The sequence below is a fragment of the Panulirus ornatus genome, chromosome 7, assembly GCF_036320965.1.
Source record: "Panulirus ornatus isolate Po-2019 chromosome 7, ASM3632096v1, whole genome shotgun sequence".
Classification (NCBI taxonomy): Eukaryota; Metazoa; Arthropoda; class Malacostraca; order Decapoda; family Palinuridae; genus Panulirus; species Panulirus ornatus.
Genome location: NC_092230.1, coordinates 39995599 through 40004477, shown reverse-complemented (window position 1 = coordinate 40004477; position 8879 = coordinate 39995599). Strand labels below are relative to the sequence as shown.

General features: G+C 40.9%; 1 protein-coding gene across 13 annotated transcripts in view; it reads left to right on the top strand.

The window, feature by feature from the left end:
* LOC139749546 (uncharacterized) overlaps positions 1–8879 on the top strand; it is a 288314-nt gene that overhangs the window by 87179 nt on the left and 192256 nt on the right. For 11 of the 13 annotated variants that reach the window (XM_071663540.1, XM_071663542.1, XM_071663549.1 and 8 more), the window contains exon 3: positions 855–880. The exons of the other annotated variants lie outside the window; for them this stretch is intronic. The gene's annotated coding sequence lies outside the window, so the exon portion shown is untranslated. The remainder of the gene's footprint in view (positions 1–854; positions 881–8879) is intronic. 13 annotated transcript variants of the gene reach the window in all.

Below are 8879 nucleotides of genomic sequence, written 5' to 3'. Positions count from 1 at the left end.
CAGTAGGCATACATACAAATTACAATAGATACAATAGGCATACATACAAAATACAGTAGATACAATAGGCATACCTACAAAATACAATAGATACAATAGGCATACAAAATACAATAGATACAATAGGCATACATACAAAATACAATAGATACAATAGGCATACATACAGAATACAATAGATACAATAGGCATACATACAAAATACAGTAGATACAATAGGCATAGATAAAATACAGTAGATACAATAGGCATAGATACAAAATACAGTAGATACAATAGGCATAGATACAAAATACAGTAGATACAATAGGCATAGATACAAAATACAGTAGATACAATAGGCATAGATACAAAATACAGTAGATACAATAGGCATAGATACAAAATACAGTATATACAATAGGCATAGATACAAAATCCAGTAGATACAATAGGCATACATACAAAATACAGTAGATACAATAGGCATAGATACAAAATACAGTAGATACAATAGGCATAGATACAAAATACAGTAGATACAATAGGCATACTTGTATGTTTTAATTGGTGATTTCATACGTCTGAGTCTATTTTCTTCCTTTCTTCTTTGTTCATGTAGTTTGTTTTGCATATTAAGGTTATTTATTTTGATATATTGTATATATGTGTATGTATATATTCAAAGATATAGTCATTATAGAAAATAATAGATTGAAAATATGTTAGTCAAAAAGGAAGCAACTAGCGTTAGCAATACATGGCAACTCTCTTGCTCTTGTTGCCATACAACGGTCTCCATTTTTTTTCTTTAGTAGAATACGATAACTGATAACTGATGAAAGATTATCTTTAATCATCTTCTCTATTTCCAGGTTAGGCTCCTTCACCTCAGGACACCGTGAGTACTCTAGGTCACTTCGTATTCTTACAGAAATTGAAATAACGCGAAAATAAAAACATGTTAATTTGAAACATTGGAAATGGTTCGATGATTGGATGTAATATGGCTGATTGAATTACGATATTAAACTCTTGATTCATAGTCCTTTAAGGGAATTCATTATCATTCTTATTATAATATCATTATGATTATAAATGGGCGTGATCTACGATGTGGAAAAAAAAAAATAACAGTAGAATGAAACACGATAAGTTCCCAAGTGCACTTTCGTGTAATAATCACATCATCAGGGGAGACACAAGAGAGAAATATAACAGTCAGTTGATATACATCGAAGAGACGAAGCTAGGACGCCATTTGGTAAACAAGCGATACCGAATGGTGTTGTTCGGGTTGGTGTGATCGGGTTGGAGTGTTCGGGTTGGTGTGTTCGGGTTGGAGTGTTCGGGTTGGAGTGTTCGGGTTGGTGTGTTCGGGTTGGTGTGTTCGGGTTGGAGTGTTCGGGTTGGTGTGTTCGGGTCTGGCAGAAAATTTTCATTTTGTGGACAAGAAAGGGGAACTCTACAAATTTTGCTTACGAGAAAAGTATCCAATGTGTATAAACCTTTACTAATATTAATGTTACAATTCTTTGTGTATTTAATAATTACAAGATTCGATGATATTTCGCGCGATTAAGGAGTTATAGAGTTAATAACTGAATTAGCATTACTCCAGTCAGTACAATGGTCATAATTTTTAACATTATCAAGGAAAGCATTTGATTCTTGTCCTGTTCTTATATTACATTGATGTTGCTTAAATCTAACATAAAGATCCACACACAAACACACACACACACACACATGCACACGTACACACACACACACACACACACACACACACGGCCCGCGGCTTCTTCCACTTCCCGCCCCTCACTCCCTCTCCCTCTCCCTCCCCCTCCCTCTCCCTTCCCCCTCTCCCTCCCCCTCCCCCTCCTCTTATCTATATCTACAGTAGACAAGCTGTCCGTCAACTCTTTCTGCTCAGGTGGTCCCTGACGAAGGAGCCCAAGGGCCCTAGGATGAGCAAACCCTCCCCCCCTCATTTCCCCTCTCCCCCTCCTCTTCCCCTTAACCCACCTCCCACACACCCCTTTCCCTACCCTCTAACCCAGCCACACACACACACCCATACACCTCCTTTCCCACACACAGGCACGGAACGGGTTCCAGACGTTACGGTGGCGTGGGAAGGGAAGGGAAGGGAAAGGAAGGGGAGGGGGGGAGAGATGGTAGTTGTGGAGGGGAAGGGGGTAGGTTGAAGTTCACAACCCACCCCGTGAACAGTTCACATCACACACGGGTCCTGGGTTGTGGCCAGGTACATAGGAGTGTCTGTGAGGTATATATTAGGCTTAATACTGACATTATTATTATAATTATTATTATTATTATTATTATTATTATTATTGTTATTATTATTATTATTATTTTTATTATTGTCGTTGTTGTTGTTGTTGTTATTAATGTAACTGTATATTCCTGTTCCCATTTCTTCACATAGTTTGGTCAAAGGTCACATCAAATCATGCTCAAGAGTCGTACCGTCGTGCTCAGTAGGTCGTACCGTCGTGCTCAGTGGGTCATACCGTCGTGTTCAAGGATCGTATCGTCGTGCTCAATGGGTCGTATCGTCGTCCTCAATGGGTCGTACCGATTAAATCCAAGAAGAAAGACATACAGTCCCAGAGTTATTATAAATAACAACACCTTACTCATAACTTCACGGATTATACCCTCACGTTTTCTTGAAGAAAAATAAACAGAAAACGGGAATCGGAGGCAAAAACGGACGAAAACATGGAAAACGACTCAAGCACCCTGACCCACCCCTAGTATTATCAGGTCAATATATTCTTTCCGCCATAGAGATGTTCAGAAAATAAATGAAATAAATAGATAAATGAAAATAAGGACATTTAGGACATAGATAGATAATTGTCTATCGTAGATATATATAAAGTGGTGTGTAGCGAAGGTTAGCGATCCCGACCGTGACGCATTCACGGGCCATCCGCTCGCCTGCCCAGGGTCGAGCATGGCATAGGTTCGAATCCTGGTTGTCGGCCCACAGTCAACTCAGCCGTTCATCCATCCTTTGGGGTTGGTCGATACAATAGGTACCTGGCTCGGGCTAGGGTATATATATATATATATATATATATATATATATATATATATATATATATATATATATATATATATATACATATATATATATATATATATATATATATATATATATATATATATATATATATATATATAATGGATATTCCACAAAGGCCTAGTCCTCTGTTCTTAACGCTACCTCGCTAATGCGGGAAATGGCGGATAGTTTAAAAGAAAAGAATATATATATATATATATATATATATATATATATATATATATATATATATATATATATATATATCTTTTCTTTCTTTTAAACTATTCGCCATTTCCCGCGTTAGCGAGGTAGCGTTAGGAACAGAGGACTGGGCCTTTTTTTGAATATCCTCACCTGGCCCCCTCTGTTCCTTCTTTTGGAAAATTTAAAAAAAAAAAACGAGAGGGGAGGATTTCCAGCCCCCCGCTCCCTCCCCTTTTAGTCGCCTTCTACGACACGCAGGGAATACGTGGGAAGTATTCTTAATCCCCTATCCCCAGGGATATATATATATATATATATATATATATATATATATATATATATATATATATATATATATATATATATATATAATGGAAAGGCAGGGAGTTATTGGCGTTTGTTGATGACGGATAAATCGAATAATATATTCGCATTTTTTATGATTCCCTCAGAAAATGGGATCTTGTTTCTGCTGGTGTGGAGTAGTGCGCTTATTAAGGTGTCGAAACCTTCTTCTCGTGAACCCACCAGGTGTGTGGTGGGGTCAGGGTGGATGAGGTGGAGAAGAGTGGAAGATATGGACGGAATGGACGGTACTGGGGACCCCGTTCCACTGCAGTGTCCCCTCCCCTCTCCCAACTACCTCTGTCCTCTCCCCCACCACCACTGTCCTCTCCCAACTACCACTGTCCTCTCCCCACTACCACTGTCCTCTCCCCACCACCACTGTCCTCTCCCCACCACCTGTCCTCTCCCCACTACCGCTTTCCTCTCCCCACCACCACTGTCCTCTCCCCACCACCTGTCCTCTCCCCACTACCGCTTTCCTCTCCCCACCACCACTGTCCTCTCCCCACCACCTGTCCTCTCCCCACTACCGCTTTCCTCTCCCCACCACCACTGTCCTCTCCCCACCACCTGTCCTCTCCCCACTACCGCTTTCCTCTCCCCACTACCACTGTCCTCTCCCCACTACCACTGTCCTCTCCACTGTCCTCTCCCCATTACCAACAGGAGTAATGGTAAATCAAGACAACGCAAAGACTTCAATGAATATTGTTATCTGTCCTTCCCATGTACTGTCCTCCAGCAGATAACCTGGTCATAGACCATCAGGTCTTGTGTTATCTGTCCTTCCCACATAGACCCACCTTGCCAATCCCCCTAAACCCCTAAGCACCTAATTCCCCCCCCCCTTCCCACCCCCCCCATACACTCCACACCTCCCCCCACCACCCCCATCCCCTACCCCCTCCCCACACCACCGTTGGACATTGTTAAAAGATGAATAAATCACACGTATAAACACTGGATGAAATTTGATTCCCATTTACAAAAAAGAAAAAAAAATTGGTCTTGCTTTTCCCCCAATTAGCTGTTTTGCATAACCAAACAAACTGCCACGGAAATTTTGAAGTTTGCTGCGCACGAATGAGGCGAAATTCATTCGTTATTCCAATGTTTTTTTCTTTGTTTTGTTTTGTTTCGTTCGTCCCATCGTACACTACGTTATGTTTCGGTCAGTTATCAGAATTGAAAAAAGATGATGAATATTGAAAACATTGAAGATTCTCTGAATATCATTGGGGTGATATTCGGTTTGGTCAATGTAGCATATACGACCTATTAGAATTACTTCTCAAATCAGGGAATAAATTCTTGTTTTTTTTTTTAAAGGAATTGAAGAAATCATTTATTCCAGTATTGACAAGAGAGTTGTGATATATATATATTTTTTTTAAAGGATTGATTACCTTGTGTTGATGTGGATATATTTTAGGGATTGGTGTCTTGCCGTTTTAGGGTAGAGTAAAAGGTGGTTTTAGGGGTTTGTCTCCTGTTCTGAATGGCTAGTTTAAGGGTAAACTAAACTGTTTTAGGGGCTTGTCTCCTTTTCTGTATGGCTAGTTTAAGGGTAAACTAAACTGTTTTAGGGGCTTGTCTCCTTTTCTGTATGGCTAGTTTAAGGGTAAACTAAACTGTTTTAGGGGATTGTCTCCTGTTCTGTACGGCTAATTTAAGGGTAAAACGTCCGGTATTCAGTTTAAGGAGGGAAATGTAGCTTTGAAATATACTTAAGTGACGTGGGGGGGGGGGGGGAGGGTTGCTTGCCTCCATGTATGGGGTATGGGAGTATATGCACCCCTAAAATTTAGGTATGAGACTGCATAGCCCCCCAAAATTTTGGGTATGAGACTCCATGACCTAAAAAAAAAATATGGGAGTACATGACTCCTAAAATTTAGGTATGGGATTACATATCCCTAAAAATCTGAGTATGTGACTGTATGATCCGTACAATTTAGGTTGGTCACTAAATGATCCCTAAAATTTCAATATAGAATAACGAGACCCCTTAAAATTTAGGTGTGGGATCGACATGACCCCTTAAATTTAGGGTTACAAGACTGAATAATACAGAGTATATCAAGTACAGAGAATATACCAAAATGTACAGAACATACCTGGTACTCTATTGGTTCCTTGGCATCTTGCTCAATCAGCCGTGTTCAAAAACGCGAGCACACGGCTTCGAGACCGCCCGATGCCATAAATAGAAAGACATCAACCGGAATATAGAGAGAGGAGAGGTGAGCAGGAGGCGAGATGTCGTTAAAGACGACTATCATCTACATAGGGTGGGCGGAGCGACCTAATGGTGTGTGTGTGTGTGTGTGTGTGTGTGTGTGTGTGTGTGTTGAAGTAAGAAGATGATGACAGGGTGTCATTTGGTGTGACGTGCGAAGAGTTCAAAGGGCGAGGTGGGTTATTGATGTTTAGGTAATTAAATGTTTGGATGTGGTATACAGGGGTCGACGTGCTGTCGCTGGACTGAACCAGGGCATGTGAAACCCTGGAAAGGTCTGTGGGGCCTGGATGTGGATAGGGAGCTTTGATTTCGGTGCATTACACATGACAGCTAGAGAATGGATGTGAGCTGATGGGGCCTTTCTTCGTCTGTATCTGTCGCTACCTCGCTAACGCAGGAAACGCCGACCAAATATGTATATATATATATATATATATATATATATATATATATATATATATATATATATATATATATATATATATATATATATATATGCGTGAACAGGACATGCATGTGTGATATATTGATGACCGTCACCACTTTGAAAAATGCACACATACCGTCCACAAAGTAACGACTGGGGACCAGGATTTCCTCCTCTCATGGCACCACAGCCTCCGGTGTGAATAATGAACTAACCCACTCGTCCCCGGAGGAGCAGGTGTCGTGAATAATGCTCATCTCATACACACAACATGGTTGTGTTTATTCATGGAGGTGGCTGTCAGCTCTGGTACCAATCCTCGGGTCTGACCCGGATACGTGAGGATGGTGGGGTTCGAAACCTGCTTCTTGCTGGATGTGAGTTGTGCCGCTTCTTGCTGGATGTGAGTTGTGCTGCCTCTTGCTGGATGTGAGTTGTGCTGGTTCTTGCTGGATGTGAGTTGTGCTGCTTCTTGCTGGATGTGAGTTGTGCTGGTTCTTGCTGGATGTGAGTTGTGCTGCTTCTTGCTGGATGTGAGTTGTGCTGCTTCTTGCTGGATGTGAGTTGTGCTGGTTCTTGCTGGATGTGAGTTGTGCTGCTTCTTGCTGGATGTGAGTTGTGCTGCTTTTTGCTGGATGTGAGTTGTGCTGGTTCTTGCTGGATGTGAGTTGTGCTGCTTCTTCCTGGATGTGAGTTGTGCTGCTTTTTGCTGGATGTGAGTTGTGCTGCTTCTTGCTGGATGAGTTGTGCTGCTTCTTGCTGGATGTGAGTTGTGTAGATATAGTAATTTTTTTATTTTTCATATATTTTTCATTGTTTGTGTGTGGTTAGGTGGGTGGCGGGGGAGGGGAAAAGAAAGTTCTCTGTTTGTGTCTTTGTTTGTTGTTTGACTTGTATTCAATAGAGTCTAAAGGTCATATCCAATGCTATCGTTAGAGGTTAGGTGACGTTTTGAGGTCGATTCCTGGTGGTGGCAGCAGCCTGTCCACAGTCCAACCCAGCTGTTCATCTTCCCCAAAGGGCTGGTCGATAAAAGGGATACCTGGCTTAAGTTCGTGTGTGTGTGTGTGTGTGTGTGTGTGTGTGTGTGTGTGTGTGTGTGTGTGTGTGTGTGTGTGTGTGCAAGGTTTAGAGACGGGGCAACATGAGTGTAAAACTCTCTCCCCGTAACACACACACACACACACACACACACACACACACACACACACACACGCACACGAAGACATAAATACACTCCGGGACCTTAAAGCCAAAGTCCTAACCATACATCGTCCTGCACTGAGCCATATATGAGTCTACAGGGGCCCCTCATGTGCCTTTACGTTGATTGGATGAGGATCTGGCCTTCATCTCATATTGCATAAGGGGAAAAAAAAAGTAGGAAATAATAACCAGGTGTTTTTGACATGAAGTTTTTTTTCTTCTTTCACTGCATTCATTTCTATCCTTATGAAGGAAGTTGGTGAATCATCATATGTCGGCGTGATGAGTTAAGTGAATCAGGTGATTCATTTAGAATCGATATTCATCAAAAACCTGAAAAAAAATTTGAATCTTAATTTTTTCATTTTCTTTTCTTTACTTTTTGCTTTTTTGTTTGCATTGATTTTTTTGTATTCCTTTTCTCTTTATTCTCTTTTCTTTATTTTTTTCTTTTTTGCTTTTTGCACTGTTTATTGCTTAAATAGAAATGTTTATACATTTTTCTAAGTTTGATACTTTTACATTTGGTTTATTGATGTAAATAATAAAAGTGCGAGTTGTGAGGATTGTGGAAACACAGACTTTCTCCAGTCAAGGCGGCCATATTGGTTTGTGAAAAAGAAAACGGGATGAATTGAACATTTTTTTTTTCTATCATTATTGAGGTCTGTTGACTGAGGATCCGTGTGGGAGACTCTTATTATATTTATTTATTTACTTTTTGAGGGATTGAAGGGAGGGTGGGGGGGGGGGGGGCTGGGTGGCTTTATATTTGATTTCCGGGTTTAAAAGATTCTAGCAGGGGGCCTTTAAACGCCCTGGCTCTCTCTCTCTCTCTCTCTCTCTCTCTCTCTCTCTCTCTCTCTCTCTCTCTCTCTCTCTCTCTCTCTCTCTCACACACACACACACAGTACCATCCCTGTCCTCACTTCAGATGGACGCTGATTGGATGGGGGAGGCAGGAATGTGTGTACGCGTGTGTCCGCTGTTGCCCGCTCATCACAGACGAACTAGATTAAAAAAGGAAAAAGAAAACGTCATCTGTGTCTCGCTTACCACGAACTCTCTCCTTAACTGTCACTTGTGCCATTGAAGCCTCGAGGATTGACTTCAATTCCCATGTAAATTTAACCCCCCCCCCTCCTCCTCCCATCACCCCAACGTAAATTTACTCCAACCCCTCGCTCCTCCTCCCCCCCCCCGCTCCATTTATTTTCACCACTTGTGATAATACGGACACATATATTCCTATAAAGGAATATAAGAAGACGTGTATATATATATATAAAATATATATATATATATATATATATATATATATATATATATATATATATATATATATATATATATATATACGTGAGGGAAGGGGATCC